This window comes from Stegostoma tigrinum, chromosome 16 (genome assembly GCF_030684315.1).
Source record: "Stegostoma tigrinum isolate sSteTig4 chromosome 16, sSteTig4.hap1, whole genome shotgun sequence".
In the NCBI taxonomy this organism is placed as follows: domain Eukaryota; kingdom Metazoa; phylum Chordata; class Chondrichthyes; order Orectolobiformes; family Stegostomatidae; genus Stegostoma; species Stegostoma tigrinum.
In genome coordinates, this window is record NC_081369.1 from 56,324,916 (window position 1) to 56,343,889 (window position 18,974).

Genomic DNA, 18,974 nt, shown 5'->3' on the forward strand with positions numbered 1-18,974 from the left:
AGCCAGACAGGGACATGTTGGAAGCATTAACAGACAATATCCAACAGAAGAAAAAAAGTCAGCAGACTTCATTAATACTGCAGAAAATCTAGGAGATCCATGACTTGTACCAGAATAAAAGTGGGAAGCATTTTCTAGGGCAGTGGGAATCAACCAGAGAAACAAGCCTTATTATTAAAGCTGCAGCCAGTGAAATTCATTCAGTAAAGCCATTTAGGAAATGGGAATTGTTTACTTTGGCTGTAAGTAACAGGGTTCATCCTGAGAAGATAATGCGGGAAGATAATGTTATCGGAGCTGCACCCATCCAGGCAAGTTAGCCGTATTGCATCACATTCCAGACCTGTGCCATGTAGATGCTGGACAGGTATTGGGGAGTCAGGAGGTAAGTTACTTGCCACAATATTCCTAACCTCTGAGATGCCCTTGTAATCTTTCTGGTTATGTAGTTACACCAGATGAGTTTCTGTTCAATGGTAACCCCAAGACTGTTGATAGTTGGGGCTCAGATGAAGGTAATAACATTGACTGCCAAGGGTTGATGGTGAGATTGTACCTTATTGGTGTTGGTAATAGCCTGGAATTTGTGCGTTGCACAGTGGTTGGTATTATTGCCTCACAGGGCAAGGGGCCAGGGTTTGATTTCAGCATTGGCTGACTATCTGTGTGAAGTTTACACATTCTCCCCGGGTCTGCGTGAGTTTCCTTTGGCTGCTCCAGTTGCCCTCAACAATCTAAAGATGTGGAGGCTAGGTGAACCGGCCATGGGGAATGCAAGGTTAAATGATGGGATAGTGGAGTGGGCATGGGTGGGGTGCTGTTTAGAGAGTCAGTTTGGACTTGATGGGCTGAATGGCCTGCTTTCACACGATAGAGATTCTATGAAATGTTGCACGCCATTTTTCAGTTTAAGCCTTAATATTGTTGCATTGAACATGGACTGATCCAGGAGCTGAGGAGTCACAAATGTTGATGAAAATTGTGCAATCATCTGTAGAAATGCCCACTTCTGACCTTTCAATAGAGGGAAGATCATTGATGAAACAGCTCAAGATGGTTGGGCCTAGGACACTACCCTGAGCAACTCCTCCAGTGATGTCCTGAGGTGAGGTGACTGACCTCCAACAACCAAAACCATCCTCTCATGTTCCACGTGTGATTCTAACCAGTGAAGAGTTTGATCACAATTCCTATTTCTAGGTGCTCCTTGATGTCACATTTGGATAAATGCAACCTTGATGTCAAGGGCTGTCACTCTTAATGTACCTCTGGAATTTAGATCTTTTGTCCATGTTTGAACCAAGATTGTAAATGAGGTCAGGAGGAGAGTGACCCTGGTGGAACTCAAACTAGGTGTCACTGAGCGGGTTGTTGCAGTGGAGGTGCTATTCAGTAGAACCACTGATGATACCGTCCATCACCTTACTCATGATCGAAAGTAAACTGACAGGACAGTAATTGGCCAGGTTGGATTTGTCCTGTTTTTGGATATGGAAATACCTGGGAAATGTTTCCCATTGTCACGTGGATGCCAGTGTTGTAATTGTACTAGAAGCTTGGCTACAGGAGCAGCAAGTTCTGGAGCACAAGTCTTCAGTGCTATTGCTGGGACGTTGTCAGGGCCCATAGCCTTTGCAGTATCCAGTGTCTCCAACTGTTTTGTGATATCACCTGGAATGAGTTGACATGTCTGAAGGCTGGTATCTGTAATGCTGGGAATCACTGGAGGAAGTTGAGGTAAATTTTCCATTTGGCACTTGCAACAGAAGACTTCTGTGAATGCTTCAGCCTTGTCCTTTGCACTGACGTGTTGGACACTTACATCACAGAAGGTGGGGATATTTATGAAGCCTCCTCCTCCAGTAAGTTGATTATAATTGTCCACCATCATTTATAACCACAGGCAGCAGGACGACAGAGCTTAGATCCGATCCGTTGGATGCAGGGTCACTTAGCTCTGTCTATCAATTGCTGCTTACACTGTTTGGCGCGCAATTAGTCCTGTTTTTGGGGGCTTCATTAGGTTAATACCTCATCTTCATGTATGCCTGGTGCAGTTCTTATCATGGACATCCTGCACTCTCCATTGAATGAGGTTTGATCCCCTGGCTTGAAGGGTATGGTTACGGGAGAGATATAGCAGGCCATGATGTTGCAGATTATATTGGAGCATAATTCTGCTGTTATTGATGGTCCACAGAGTATCATGGATGCCCAGTTTTGAGTTGCTAGATCTCCTCTAAGTCTGTCCCCTTTAATACTTCAGGGAAATGCCCCAGAAAGGACACATCAGGGAAACCCGGGATTTGCCAGAGGTAGAGCCAGAGTTCAGTCAGTGTTGTGCTAGCCAGGAATTTCGCAGTCATTGAGAGCTTCATCACCCATTGTGAAAGCTGTGATTGCAGTGAGTTGGCAGAAATATTTCCACTGCTATCCTAGACTGAGGAGAGTTCAGACTGTAAGGATCAACAAGGTTTGTGACCAGATAACAGGAATGAGAGATGAGCAATATACCAAACTGACGTAATTCACTCAGCTGTAGTGGAAGATGCATCAGATTGCGATACTGTTGGATGAACAAATAGTTGACATATTTTAGAGATAATGGGAACTGCAGATGCTGGAGAATCCAAGATAATAAAGTATGAAGCTGGATGAACACAGCAGGCCAAGCAGCATCTCAGGAGCACAAAAGCTGACATTTCGGGCCTAGACCCTTCATCAGAGACGGGGATGGGAAGAGGGTTCTGGAATAAATAGGGAGAGAGGGGGAGGTGGACCGAAGATGGAGAGAAAAGAAGATAGCTAGAGAGGAGAGTATAGGTGGGGAGGTAGGGAGGGGATATGTCAGTCCAGGGAAGACGGACTGGTCAAGGAGGTGGGATGAGGTTAGTAGGTAGGAAATGGAGATGCGGCTTGGGGTCGGAGGATGGGATGGGTGAGAGGAAGAACAGGTTAGGGAGGCAGAGACAGGCTGGGCTGGTTTTGGGATGCAGTAGGGGGAGGGGATGAGCTGGGCTGGTTGTGTGATGCAGTGGGGCCAGGGGATGAACTGGGCTGGTTTTGGGATGCGGTGAGGGAAGGGGAGATTTTTAAGCTGGTGAAGTCCACATGGGAACTCTGCAGCCCAATGGTATCACAGCGGAATATGAGTTGCTCTTCCTGCAACCTTCGGGTGGCATCATTGTGGCACTGCACGAGGCCCATGATGGACATGACATTGAAAGAATGGGAGGGGGAGTTGAAATGGTTCGCGACTGGGAGGTGCAGCTGTTTATTGCGAACTGAGCGGAGGTGTTCTGCAAAGCGATCCCCAAGCCTCCGCTTGGTTTCTCCAATGTAGAAGAAGCCATACTGCGTACAATGGATACAGTATACCACATTGGCAGATGTGCAGGTGAACCTCTGCTTAATATGGAAAGTCATCTTGGGCCTGGGATGGGGGTGAGGGAGAAGGTGTGGGGGCAAGTGTAGCATTTCCTGCGGTTGCAGGGGAAGGTGCTGGGTGTGGTGGGGTTGGAGGGCAGTGTGGAGCGACAAGGGAGTCACGGAGAGAGTGGTCTCTCCGGAAAGCAGACAAGGGTGGGGATGGAAAAATGTCTTGGGTGGTGGGGTCGGATTGTAGATGGCGGAAGTGTCGGAGGATGATGCGTTGTATCCGGAGGTTGGTAGGGTGGTGTGTGAGGACGAGGGGGATCCTCTTTGGGCGATTGTGGCGGGGCTGGGGTGTGAGGGATCTCGCGTCTCCCGCATTTCCCGTAACACATCCCTCACACCCCGGCCCCGCCACAACCGCCCAAAGAGGATCCCCCTCGTCCTCACACACCACCCCACCAACCTCCGGATACAACGCATCATCCTCCAACACTTCCGCCATCTACAATCCGACCCCACCACTCAAGACATTTTTCCATCCCCTCCCCTGTCTGCTTTCCGGAGAGACCACTCTCTCCGTGACTCCCTTGTTCGCTCCACACTGCCCTCCAACCACACCACACCCGGCACCTTCCCCTGCAACCGCAGGAAGTGCTACACTTGTCCCTACACCTCCTCCCTCACCCCTATCCCAGGCCCCAACATGACTTTCCATATTAAGCAGAGGTTCACCTGCACATCTGCCAATGTGGTATACTGTATCCATTGTACCCGGTGTGGCTTCCTCTACAGTGGGGAAACCAAGCGGAGGCTTTGGGACCGCTTTGTAGAACACCTCCGCTCGGTTCGCAATAAACAGCTGCACCTCCCAGTCGTGAACCATTTCAACTCCCCCTCCCATTTTTTAGATGACATGTCCATCATGGGCCTCGTGCAGTGCCACAATGATGCCACCTGAAGGTTGCAGGAAGAGCAACTCATATTCCGCTTGGGAACCCTGCAGCCCAATGGTATCAATGTGGACTTCACCAGCTTCAAAATCTCCCCTTCCCCCACTGCATCCCAAAACCAGCCCAGTTTGTCCTCTCCCCCCACTGCATCACACAACCAGCCCAGCTCATCCCCTCCCCCCACTGCATCACAAAACCAGCCCAGCCTGTCTCTGCCTCCCTACCTGTTCCTCCCCTCATCCATCCCTTCCTCCCACCCCAAGCTGCACCTCCATTTCCTACGTACTAGCCTCATTCCACCTCCTTGACCAGTCTGTCTTCCCTGGACTGACCTATCCCCTCCCTACCTCCCCAACTATACTCTACTCTCCACTTATCTTCTTTTCTCTCCATCTTTGGTCTGCCTCCCCCTCTCTCCCTATTTATTCCAGTTCCCTCTCCCCATCCCCCTCTCTGATGAAGGGTCTAGGCCCGAAACGTCAGCTTTTGTGCTCCTGAGATGCTGCTTGGCCTATTGTGTTGGCATATTCTGGCCTGATTTCCAATGCAGAGATGAATTGGTAGATATAAATTCAATCAGAGAATTTTATTTCCTTCTCTTTTCAGGAAGAATTGTCAGCAGAATTGATAGAGATCAAACCAAGCAATTCTCAAAGAACAGGACAGAAGAAGAGAACACAATGGTTTCTTCAATCCTGTCATTGTTGAGGCTGAATGAAAGCATTCAAGCTCATCAACAGGTTAAATTAAAGAGTTTTCACATTTCAACACAACATTGAGAATAGATACAAGCTGACACAAGACTGAGAACGAGCAGCCAATGTTCAGAGATTAGAATAGATTCCCTGAAGTGTGTAAACAGGCTCTTCGGCCCAACAAGTCCACACTGCCCCTTGAAGCATCCCACCCAGACCCATCCCCCTAGAACCCACACAGCCCTGAACACTACGGGCAATTTAGCATGGCTGATGCACCTAGCCTGCACATCTTTGGACTGTGGGAGGAAACTGGGGCACCTGGAGGAAACCCACGCAGACATGGGGAAAATGTGCAAACTCCACACAGATAGTCGCCTGAGGTTGGAATCGAACCTGGGTCCCTGGTGTTGTGAGGCTGCAGTGCTAACCACTGAGCCACCATGCCGCCCAGCTGGAACATTGTCTCCACTGAATTGAATCCCTACAGTGTGGAAACAGGCTGTTCAGCCCAACAAGTCTACACCACTCCTCCAAAGAGCATCCCAGCCAGACTCATTCCCCAAGTCTAACCTGCCTATCCTAAACATCCCTGAGCACTACAGGCAATTTAGCATGGCCAATCCACCTACCCTGCAAATCTTTGGACAGTGGGAGGAAAGCGGAGCGTCCAGAGGAAACCCATGCAGACACGGGGAGAATATGCAAACTCCACAAAGACAGTCACCTGCAGTCGGAATCAAACCAAGGTCCCTGGGTGCTCAGAGGCAGCAGTGCTAACCACTGAGCCACCATGCCGTAGTCACGAGGAATCTGCCTTGTTCAGAGATCCAGGGCAATACAAAGATGAAATTACTTGATTGGGTGATTCAGGAAACTGCAAAAGCAACAAGAAAATGTTTTTCAGCAGAACCATTTGCCCTTCATGAAGGATATACATGAGATGGCTGGTCCTCCAAGTTAAAGGGAATCATAAACCTCACACTGTCACAAACAGGATCAAAGCCCACGGTCTTCAACCCAAAGCCCTACCAAGCTTCCAGTCCAAACTCTGGGAGAATAGTGAAATTTCCAGACAGTGTGAATTTGTGAAGTGTAAGACTTCGGGTAATAGGAGATGCAATTGTTATTACATTAGTGATTGAAAAATGCTGGGGAGTGGGGAAAAATGTTGTGTAAGAGTGTAGGGATAGGAACGATTTAATACTGGGAAGTATTTTAAGTACCCACCCATCTTAATGATGTCACGTGGGCAAACAGGAGGACTACTTAAGACCTTGAAAAGAGTAAGACCTACTATCCAGGTCCTCTACATTGTCTTTTGAACAGTGTGCATCACACCAGTGTAACTTGTACTTAGTTGCTAGCATGAAATAAAGTTTCAGAGTCTCTTCTTATTCAAATATGGGGAAATAAACAGCAACATCTGCCTACCTGAATAGGTTACCGTCCACCCTCCAGACAAACCTCAGGGGATCTCTCCCACTGCAACTCTCTTGTAATCTACTTGTCTGTCTCCTTTCCACCTATCTTCTCCTCTATCCATCTTCAATCTGCCTCCTGCCCTCTCCCTGTTTATTACAGAACTCCCTTCCCGTCCCCTATTTCTTAAGAAGGGTCTAGACCCGAAACGTCAGCTTTCCTGCTCCTCTGATGCTGCTTGGCCTGCTGAGTCCATCCAGCTCCACACCTTGTTATCTCAGATTCTCCAGCATCTGCAGTTCCTATTATCTCAGCAACATCTTGAAAGATGTCCATATTACAGAGGAAGAAGTACTGGATGAATTAAATACATAAAGGTGAATAAATCGCTGAGATCTGGTCAGGTGTACCTTCAAACTCTGTGGGAAACTAGGGAAGTGATTTCTGGGGTCCTTGTTGAGACACTTGTATCAGCGATAGCCACAGGTGAGGTGCCAGAAGACTGGAGGTTGGCTAACGTGGTGCCACTATTTAAGAAAGATGGTAAGCAAAAGCCAGGGAACTATAGACCGGTGAAACAAAACAGAAATTGCAAGAAAAGCTCAGCAGGTTTGGCAGCATCTGTGAAGGAAAAGGTATCTATGAAGGTATAGACTGGTGAGCCTGACATCAGTGGTGGGAAAGTTGTTGGAGGGAATCCTGAGAAATAGGATTTACATGTATTTGGAAAGATAAGGGCTGATTAGGGATAGCCAACATGGCTTTGTGTGTGGGAAATCGTGTGTCACTAACTTGAGTTTTCTGAAGTAACCAAGAGGATTGATAAGGGCAGAGCGGTGGACATGATCTATCTGGGCTTCAGTCAGGCACTTGACAAGGTTCCTTATGGTAGACTGGTTGGCCAGATTGGATCACTAGGAATACAGGGAGAACTAGCCATTTGGACACAGAACTGGCTCAAAAGTAGACGACAGAGGTGGTAGAGGGTTGCTTTTCAGACTGGAGTCCTGCGACCAGCAGAGTGCCACAAGCATCTGTGCTGGATCCACTGCCTTTTATCATTTAAAAAAATGATTTGGGTATGAACATACAGGGTATGGTTAGTTAGTTTGCAAATGACACCAAAATTAGGGGTGAAATGGATGGTGAAGATGATTACCTCAGAGTACAACAGAATCTTAATCGGATGGGCCAATGAGCCAAGCAGTGGCAGATGGAATTTGATTTAACCTTGGAGCATAGGTTCATCATTCCTTGAAAGTAGGTAGAAAGGATAGTGAAGAAGGGTTTGGTGTGCTTGCCATTATTGTTCAGTGCATTAAGTTTAGGAGTTGGGAGGACATGTTGTGACGATCCAAGACATTGGTTAGGCCACTTTTGGAATACTGCATGCAATTCTGATCTCCCAGCTAGAGAAAGGATGTTGTAAAGGTTCAGAAAAGATTTATAAGGATGTTGCTAGTGTTGGAGGATGTGACTAATAGGGGAAATGCTGAGTACATTGAACATAGAACAGTACAGCACAGAACAGGCCCTTTGACCCACGATGTTGTGCCAAACTTTTACCCTAAACCTAAGGTCTATCTAACCTCCCCCCCCACCTTATACTATCATCCATGTGCCTATCTAATAGCCGCTTAAATGCTTCTAATGAGGCCGGCTCCACTACCCTCTCTGGCAACGCGTTCCACACCCCTACCACTCTCTGAGTAAAGAACCTACCTCTGATGTCTCCCCTATATCTACCTCCACTCACTTTAAAACTATGCTCCATCATGATAGCTACCTCCACCCCAGGAAAAAGTCTCTGGCTGTCCAGTTTATCTATACCTCTGATCATTTTAAACACCTTTATCAAGTCACCTCTCATCCTTCATCATTCTAGAGAGAAAAGCCCTTGCTCTCTCAACCTTTCCTTGTAAGACCTTCCCTCCATTCCAGGCAACATCCTGGTAAATCTCCTCTGCACCTTTTCCAGCGCTTCCACATCCTTCTTGTAATGAGGCGACCAGAAATGGACACAGTACTCCGGATGTGGCCAAACCAGGCTTTTGTATAGCTGAGGTAACAAGGAGCATTAATTCACTGATCTTGAACTCAATCACTTTATTAATGGAAGCTAACACACCATATGCCTTCTTAACAACTCTATCCACCTAGGTTGCAGCTTTTGGGGAACTGTGGACATGAACCCAAGATCCCTCTGCCAAGAATCTTTCCGTTAACTCTGTATTCTGCTTTCAAGTTTGTCCTTCCAAAATGAATTGCCTCATACTTTCCAGGGTTAAATTTTATCTGCCACTTGTCAGCTCAGCTCTGCATCTTATCAATGCCCCTTTGTAACCTAGAACAGCCCTCCACACTACCCACAACTCAACCCATCTTTGTATCATTCGCAAACATACTAGTCCACCCTTCCACTCCTACATCCAAATCATTTACTAAAATCTCAAATTGAAGAGGACCCAGAACAGATCCTTGTGGTACACCACTCGTAGCTGAGCACCATGTTGAATATTTTCTGTCCACGACCACCTTTTGTCTTCTAAGGGTCAGCCAATTCTGAATCCAATCTGCCACATTTCCCCTATCCCATGCCTCCTTACTTTCTGCATGAGCCTACCATGGGGAACCATATCAAACGCCTTACTTAAATCCATGTTTCTCACATACACTGCCCTACCTTCATCCACGTATTTGGTCACCTCGTCAAAGAATTCAATAAAGTTTGCGAGGCATGATTTACCCCTCACAAATCCATGCTGATTATCATGAATCAAGCTGTGCCTATTCAAGTGATCATAAATACTATCTCTCAGAGCCCTTTCCAATAATTTGCCCACCACTGAAGTAAGACTAACTGGCCTGTAATTTCCGGGGTTAGCTCTATCCCCTTTTGGGGACAAGGGAGTGACGTCTGCCTCTCTCCAATCTTCCGACACTACCCCCGCGGGCAGCGAGGACAAAAAGATCATTGCCAAAGGCCCTGTGATCTCTTCCCTCGCTTCCCATAGAATCCTTGGATAAATCCCATCAGGCCCTGGGGACTTATTTATCTTCAAGTTCCACAAAATTCCTAATTCATCTTTGTTGCTAACATCCACCTCCTCTAGCCTACCAACCTGTTTTACACTATCCCCCTCTACAACTAGGTCCTTCTCAGTTGTGAATACCAAAGAAAAGTATTCATTAAGGACTTCTCCTATTTCTTTACACTCCATGCACTAATTTCCTTTACAATCCTTGATTGGCCCTACCCTTTTTCTGGTCATTCTCTTTTTCCTCATGGACGTGTGAAAGCCTTGGAGTTTTCCCTGATCCTATCCGCCAAGGTTTTCTCATAACCCCTTATAGCTCTCCTGAACCCTTTCTTCAGTTCTTTCCTGGTTAACATGTATCCCCCTAGAGCCTTTTCCGATCCTTGTTTCCTCAACCTTACACGAGCATCCTTCTTCCTCTCAACCAGTCATTCGACTTCTCTTGAGAACTAAGGCTCACTCACTCGACCGCATCTTCCCTTTCTGCGAGGGACAAACATATCAAGCACACGCAGTATGCCTTCCTTTAAACAATTTCCACATTTCAATAGTGCTGTTCCCTGACAGTATTTGTTCCCATATTATGTTATCCTGTTCTTGCCGAACAGATTTATAATTACCCTTCCCCCAATTATAAACCTGACCCTGTTATACGTACCTTCCCTTTTCATTGACTATTGTAAAAGTAGTAGAATCATGATCACTACCACCAAAATGCTCTCCTACCAACAGGCTTAACACTAGGCCCAGTCCATTGCCAAGCACCAAATCCAACGTTGCCCAACTCCCTGTACTCATTTTTCACATTCTCAGTTCTTTTTCTACCTATGTCATTGGTACCGATGTGTACCATGACTGTTTGTCTCCCCCTTAAGGATCTTGTAGACACAATCCAAGGCATCATGGATCCTGGCAACCTACATTTAGATAGATAGAACATAGAACATTACAGCACAGTACAGGCCCTTCGGCCCTCGATGTTGTGCCGACCTGTCATACCGATCTCAAGCCCATCTAACCTACACTATTCCATGTACGTCCATATGCTTGTCCAATGACGACTTAAATGTACCTAAAGTTGGCGAATCTACTACCGTTGCAGGCAAAGCGTTCCATTCCCTTACTACTCTCTGAGTAAAGAAACTACCTCTGACATCTGTACCATCCGTTCGTCTCATTCACGTTCACAGAACTGCCTGTCTGTGCCTCTTACCACTGAATTCCAAACTACAATTGATCTCCTATTCTCCCCCTTCCCTTCAGTGCCACAGGGCCAGGCTCTGTACCAGAGACCTGTCCACTGTGGCCTTTCCCTAGGTGGTCATCCCCCACAACAGTATCCAAATCGGTATCCTTATTATTGAGGGGAACAGCCACAGATCCATGCACTGTCTGCATATTCCCTTTCCCCCTCCTGACAGTCACCCAGCTACCCTTTTTCTGCACTTTGGGTGTGACCACCTCCCTCTAACTCCTCTCTATCACCCCCTCAGCCTCCCCATTGATCTGGATTTCATCCAGGTCCAGCTCCAGTTCCCAAATGCGGTGTGTGAAGAGCTGGAGTTGTGTGCACTTCTCGCAGGTGAAGCCAGAGGGGACACCAGCAGTGACCCTTACCTCCCACATCTTGCAAGAAGAGCATGCAACTGTCCTAGCTTCCATTCCCTCTACCCTGGATTTCCAGAAGAATGAAAAAAAAGCCACATCTTATCGATCCTCCACACAGTCTTTTTTTTTGTTAGAGGAGGAGGATGGGTGGGTGGGAGACACTACACGTGTAGTGTTTTGGGTTTCGCCAATGCCATAATATATTAGTTCCTTCTTGGCTCGTGTTCTCTCCATGCTTGCCACTGAAAGCCAGAAGGCTGTTGCTGCATGGGATAAGATTTTATCGGGAAGAGCCTTACCTTCCCAACTGCACCCTGGCTCGCGTTCTCTCCACTGCCACCGCTGAAAGCAAGAAGTAGGCTGGGGCTATTTTCTCTGGAGCATCAGAGGCTGAGGGGTGACCTTATAGAAGTTCATAAAATCATGAGGAGCATGGATAGGGTGAATGGACAAGGCGCTTTCCCTGGGTTGGGAGTCAAAAACTGGAGGGCATAGGTTTAAGGTGAGAGGGGAAAGATTTAAAAGGGACCTAAGAGGCAAATTTTTTTACATAAAGGGTGGTGCATGTATGGAATGAGCTAACAGAGGAAGTGGTGGAGGCTGGTACAATTAAAACACTTAAAAAGTGTCTGGATAGGTATGTGAATACAACGGGTTTAGAGGATTTATTTAGGCTATTTGATCGGCAAGGATGAGTTGGACAGATGGGTCTGTTTCCATGCTGTACAACTCTATGACTAAGAAGTGTTTTTCCTCTCCCACATCAAAGATTGCAAGTTCTGTAGATCCTTAGATCCCTACCCTAAAAGCAGATGCTGGCAGCAATGCTACACCACAATGAGCAATTGTACAGAGATCCCTAAGGAGCATGATGGTGAGCAGTGAGAAATGCTCAAAATATCCACCTCCACTAGAAGTAACCTTTGGCTGGGAAGTCTCAGGGTCTGTTTTCCCTGCCCACTGCCAATTGAGGGCCAGAAGTGGTGAATTGATTACCTCCTAAAAGTCTCATCCTACTTCTGCGAGGATTATCCCAGCTGCAGACAGGCCTGTCGTATATGACATCTGTGGCGTGTGTTGGTTGCATATCATCCCCAAGGTAGAGGAGGAACCTCTCTCACTGGGAAGAAGCAGGGAAGTGATAGCTAACCTCTGCTCCTGCTGCACCAGAATATCTCCCGACACCCACCTCACAAAGCTCCCCCTCCTCCATTCATCCATTGTGTCCTGGGTCCTCTGCAAGTCTGAGACACTGCAGAAGTGGAGTTGACCTTGCAGGTACAGACCCCACAGTGACACTCGAGTGCAATAACTATTGGCCTTCAAAAGGCCTACAACTCTTAAAAAGTGGTATCACTCCCCAGGGCCTGGATTCCAGGGGATGGCAGTTCACTACCGTGGGTCTCTTACCAGCTTCCAGCTGTAAAGCCAATCCTCTGACATTTCAACAAGGCTTTGCACAATGTGGAAGATATATTTGTAGTCACTGCCTTTATAGATAAAACGTGCACCCCTCAATAAGTGCAGAGTCATTTGGAATTCCTTGTACATGAAACACAAAACATTGTGCAGCTACTGCAAGAAGAAAGGAACACAAATAGAATGCCATGTGTCATTGCATAAGAGATGGACAAATAGAGGAATCTTGATACACCTGTATTGAGTACTGGAGAGACTACACCTGGATTAGTGTGTTTGCTGTTTAATATTTAAATAATAAAGCAAGGGAGAGGCTTGTATTGGAAAATTCACAGACAGTTCACTTGGCTAATTCCTTGGATGAAAGAGTTTTCTTATGAGGAAAAGTTGAGAAGATTCTTCAAGCAGAAGAATGAGAGAGATGTTCTTACTGACACCTGCGAGATCTGGAACAGGCCTGAGAGTGTGTCATTGTGGGATCTCTGAACCACAGGACACAGTTTAAGTATAAAGGGTTTGCCACTAAAGATGGGGTTGAGAAAAAAATTCCTCTCACGCGGAGTCATTAATCTTTGGAATTCTCCTCTGCAAAGGGGAATGCAGCAAAAGATCTGCAAAAAGAAGCATCATTGAATATATTTAAGATTGAGCTGGTCGTGAAAAATGTCAAGGGCTATAGGGAACAGGCAGGGAAGTGAAGGTAAAGTCATTCATAGCTCAGCCATAATCTTACTGATTACTGTAATTGGCTTGTAAGAGTTCCTCCTATGCTTAGATCTGAAGGTCATATGAAATGAAGGCAGGTTTGGTTACGAGATTCCTGAAGCACAATCATAGAGTCACCTATTAACAGTAAAAAGTCACTTTATGGAATGTGAATGGGGGAGATAATTTTACTCCTCTTTCTAATGCGGTACTCTTTGATCAGACATTAAATCCTTTGAACAAGGAACACCCTTCAGGGGCCTATATACAAAAATGCCAGGGTTTGCCTGTTGTGGCTTCCTGCATGGTGAGAACTCCTCTTCCCTACCCTAAACCACCAATGGCCCCTGGATTAAGAGCAGCAGACACATGGTAAACTCCTGACTATGAGCATTAGAATGACTAGATTTAGTACCCCATGACCAAATCATCAATTTCAGAGGTGGTGTGGGGATGGTGGGTGGGGGGGTAGGTGGGATGCTGCACATGATTCCACCTGTGACTGGAAACTATTTCATTTGAGGCACTGTATGTGTCACCTTGTGAGAAGCTGAGAGCGAAAGCACAAATAAGCACCTGAGGATTGCTGACTGATGAGTACTTAAAGTGGATGAGCTAGAAACGAGATAACAAAGTGTGGAGCTGGATGAACACAGCAGGCCAAGCAGCATCTCAGGAGCACAAAAGCTGACGTTTCGGGCCTAGACTCTTCTGATGAAGGGTCTAGGCCCGAAGCGTCAGCTTTTGTGCTCCTGAGATGCTGCTTGGCCTGCTGTGTTCATCCAGCTCCATACTTTGTTATCTTGGATTCTCCAGCATCTGCAGTTCCCATTATCTCAGCTAGAAACGAGAATAGTCTTGTTTCAATTGGGTTTGAGAGCAAAATAAATCATGGCCCTTTAAGAAGAAAGTGAAATTCATACAATTTACTCAATATGGTCAAAAACTATGTATCAGTTGATCAATACAGCCCCAAATGAGGGACATCACATCACATGAAGCATAAAGTTGGCAAAGGTTGATATTAAACTGTGGACATTGTTGGGAACATGTTGACCTCCAAGAGCATTCTTAGTGTTCAGATATTATTATCTTGTTTGAAAAACTGGAAGGTCTTGAGGAGTTCACTGATTTGTGCATGTTCAAAGCACATTGGCACAATCTGACATCTTCCTGTAAAGAACAGTTAAACTCAAGAGAGATTGGGTCAATTTAAGGTGATGACAGACAAGCACAGAGATTTTCTTGCAAACAATCTATGTTGACATTCAGTGGTATTATGTCCTTGTCACTAAGTTCTATTCCAATTGACCCGACAATTTATGGATTGGGTCGATATGTCCCATTTTGAGCTCTCTCTCATTCAACAATATTGATCCTGCTACATTTCAGTGATTTTAATGATCTCTGAACTCCATTTTTTTAATTTTCAGATTAAAATGTCAAATACTCAAGTAAAAGTTCAGCTTGTATTAAGCTTGCAAATTCTATGTCTGCACCACTGGCCCAAATCTTTATGTGTCATAGTTGGAGTCGAGTTGTAACCTGACAGATGAGCACTGGGACACCTTGGAATTCCTAACTCACTGACTGCATGGCAATTACTTGGGACATTTAAATCTCTGGGGGGCAGTTTCTTGGCATCCAAAACCCTCCCAGAAAGCTTCCAATTTTGATTTAGAACTGTCAGTCAGATAGAACCCTCTAAAGACTACCTGGAGAGCTACCCAGTAAAATGTAGAAATAAAACCTTTACTAGCTCCTGGTTAACTGTAAAATTGACCCCCACCATCATTTCTATTGGCTGACTTTAAAGAAAGGCTACCATTTTGCAATAATATATTTGGGGCTGCCTTAACAAGCTGAGAGAAAGGCTTCTACTCTTCATGCTATGGAAGTCTCCCCCTCAAGGATTACAAATCAATTTGATTGGCTAACAGTGGAGTAGTTCCAGCAGAACTAGAATTTCTGGAATGGCCTCAATAAGGAAGTCCAAGGAAGAAGACAATATAGTTACTAAAATGAGTCCATTCACATTGTTCAGAGAAGGGCAGGGACCCTAAGGAAAAGACAAGGGTATTTGGCTTTACAAACTGAGGGATACAGCGGGGTCACATCTTGGAGGTTTGCACATATTAGACAGAAAGATTACCAGTCCCTTCCTTAAGCATTTTCATCTTGGCCTCTTTCATCTGCTTCAACCTGAACTATTACATATTTTCTACTCAACCTCCCCCAGAAATGTTATTACTTAACTGTGGAGCAGGTGGGACTTGAACCAAAACCTTGCTGGATCAGAGCTGGTGACACTACCACTCTACTACACCCCACTTCATCACGTAAATCATTTTCAAACTTGATTCCTGAGGCAGTGTTGTGTACTTGGTAGTCTAACTGTTTTTATAGTCATTTTAATTGGCTCATGACAGTCTAGGGCAGTTGGAATCCATTTAGATACTTTCTAATTAATCTTATCAGAGATGTTATTATACATCTCTGGAGCTGGTGGAACCCTGTATTCATAGCTCAGAGGTAGAGTCACTACCGCAGAGCGCTACAGAGGCAGGGTCACTCGACCTGAAACATTGACTCTGACTTCTCTCCACAGATGCTGCCAGACCTGTTGAGCTTTCCCAGTAATTTCTGTTCTTGTTTCTGGGTAAGAATGGCTTCCCAGCTGCTCTGTTTTATACACTCTAATCCCTTGTCCACTATCTATAAATAAGTTGGGCCTGGCAGTGACATATAATTCCACCCTAACCCTGTAACTTTAAAGCTAAACAACCACAAATCCAGCTGGCACTAAGACGCAACAGCTGCACTGCACACAGAAAATTTTCCAAGGCAAAAAATGCTGTTCAAGAATTTTTTTTGCAATGGAAAGGCTGCTGTCTAATATCAAAGTAGCTCTCACTGGATAATGCCAAAGATAGGGATGCACAAGCAGCTGACAGTCACATTCCATGCAATGTTAACTAAATTAGTGGGAGTACTTTGATGCTTCAATAGCTTATTATGCACTGATATTTCAACAGCATGTTTTGGGAATTCTTTGATGTACAATGTGACATGGAAACCCATGATCATATTATAATGTCATATGAATTGATTGAATGAATGACTTAGTTAACATTTCAGGTTAACGACTGCTTGTCTGAACTGAATTGCCAAAGTAATTAAATCTTCTGTGAAACTTAGTTCTAAAAATGACCAAATATGTGCTATGGATGCAAGGAATCTGAAACAAACAATGCTTTGAGAAACCTCACATGTCTGACACCATCTACGGAGAGGGGAATATTTTGAGTCTGGCACATTTTTGCTCACAACTGAAATTAGAAATTAATGGCTGCTGCCCTCATGCACATCTCCTCATGACCACTGCACTTGCAATGTCTTGAAAGGGACTATACAGCAGCAGAGATCATCACACCCCTTCCCAAATCAGATCATTCCTGGCTTGCAGTTGGAACAAATAATCCGGGTTTGTGATTGGGAATACTTGGATGGATTTTCTTCCCTAAACCGAAGTACATTCTCAGGTGTTTGAGATCTGCTAACTGTACATAGGCTCTTTTTAAAAAAATAGTAGAAACATTGAGTCCAATTTAAGACTATGCACCTCCACACTGAAGCCCTATCAGCAGGTACTTTACAGTGTAAAACAGAGAGTTATGGTCAACATCATAACTTGCTGATATATATCAGAGAGAAAGATGGAAGCATTTCTTTTTAAATAACAATTTATGTGCACATGCTTGTGTGTGCTTCTATTTACACTCAAACTTTTAAGTACCTGATTATTTTGCAGTAATGCAATATTACAGGGACTTTAAAGCCCACATGGATTCTCTGGTGGTAACTTTAACTTTTTAACCTCATTAGTGGGTTTGAGTAAATATCAAAGAACTGTTGTTGTAGCAATTTTGATGTAAATCACTAGATCATCACTTCGCAAAATTTTTGGGTGGAACTCAAGGTTCGCTAATGCCAATTAGGGATGGAAATCTCCCAATGTTACTTGATTTGGCCTATTAGTGAATCCACATGTTGTGAAATGGATAAAAAGCCACTTTGTTGTCAAGATGATGACTCAGCATCACCTAAGGGCAATTAGGAATGGTCAATACATGTTGGGTTTGCAAATGAAACTCATGTCCTGTGATTTTTTTAAAAAAATGTCTCCAATACCCAATCTCCCTCAATCTCCTTCCCTTGGAAGAACAGTTTCTTAAAGTGGTTTGTGAGGCAACTTGGAGATAAAAATCCAGTTCTAGTTTGAAAGTTAGGCAGTAAAACGTGCATTATGCAAATGATCATATTTTTAGAGCACCACCCACTCAAATCACACTTTAATATCTTCAAACTATAGAGGTTAGCTTCAATTTAAAATTCTTTCCCATGCCTTTCTCAGACAGAGTGATAGCTCAATGATTAACACTGCTGCATCACAGTGCCAGGGATCCAGGTTTGATTCTAGCCTACGCAAATGTGTAAACTGCACACAGACAGATATTCTCCCATGTCTGGGAGGGTTTCAGTCAGGTTTCCACCCACAGCCCAACGATGTGCATGTTAGGTGGATGAGCTAACCTCCTGGGGGTTACTAGGGTGGAGGTGTGCTTCTGGATGTGATGCTTATCAGAGAGTCAGTGCAGACACGATGGGCCAAACGACCTCTATCTATAATGTAGATAATCTATGATTCTACTTGAAATAGTTTTGTAATTTATTTTTAGGAACATCTTATGTTCAGATCTTTGCCAGTCTGGATCTAAAAATTTTAATGGGGGATACAAAAAAAATTAACGAATTTTTCTTACAGCAACTTTCAGCAGTCTTTTGATGATTTGCAAATGTTTCTGTCATACAGGCTAACCTGCAATTTGTCTGATGCCTTAACATTAGGTGAACTCACAATGGCTAATTGATAGGAGATCACACTGCAGAACGATGACTTTCAACAGCAATGGAAAAGTTGGGATTACCAAAAACACCAGGCAAAATTTCCATTAGCACATGCAATTGAAACATATTTTGATTTATACACGTATTGTAGCATAAGCCAGTTACAGACAGGAATCACAGACTATCCCTCTGATAGCATACACTAAACATAGAATGTGTATTATTCAATCACCGAAGCAGTGTTCTTGATAATAACTGATGAGGATGAGATACCTCTCTCCCATTGCTGGCCTTATAGTCCAACAGGTTTATTTGAAATCACAAGCTTTTGGAACGCTGCTCCTTCGTCAGGTACAGTGAGAGGAGAACACGCAGACACAGAGCTTATAAACTCCCGGGGCAGCACGGTGGCTCAGTGGTTAGCATTGCAGCCTCACAGCGCCAGAGACCAGGTTCAATTCCACCCTCAGGCGACTGTCTGTGTGGGGTTTGCACATTCTCCCAGTGTCTGCCTAACTTTCCAAACTTCGAACAGGCAGAGCAATAGAAACATACAAAAGGTGACATCTCAGGTCAGACACTGAGTTGTAGGTGTGAGGCCTTGTCCAGAATCTGTGTCAAAATTTTAACCTGGAATCAGGCAGGTTTTAGACTGAAAGCAGGAATTTATAAGATGCCACACTAATTGTGACATCAAATTGTGTGTTTCTTGAACAAAATAGAATGCATCTGCAAATAAACAAACATCTCAGATGAAATGATTCGGCCCATAGGGTGTGTGTGTGTGTGTGTGTGTGTGTGTGTGTGTGTGTGTGTGTGTGTGTGTGTGTGTGTGTGTGTGTGTGCGCAAGAGA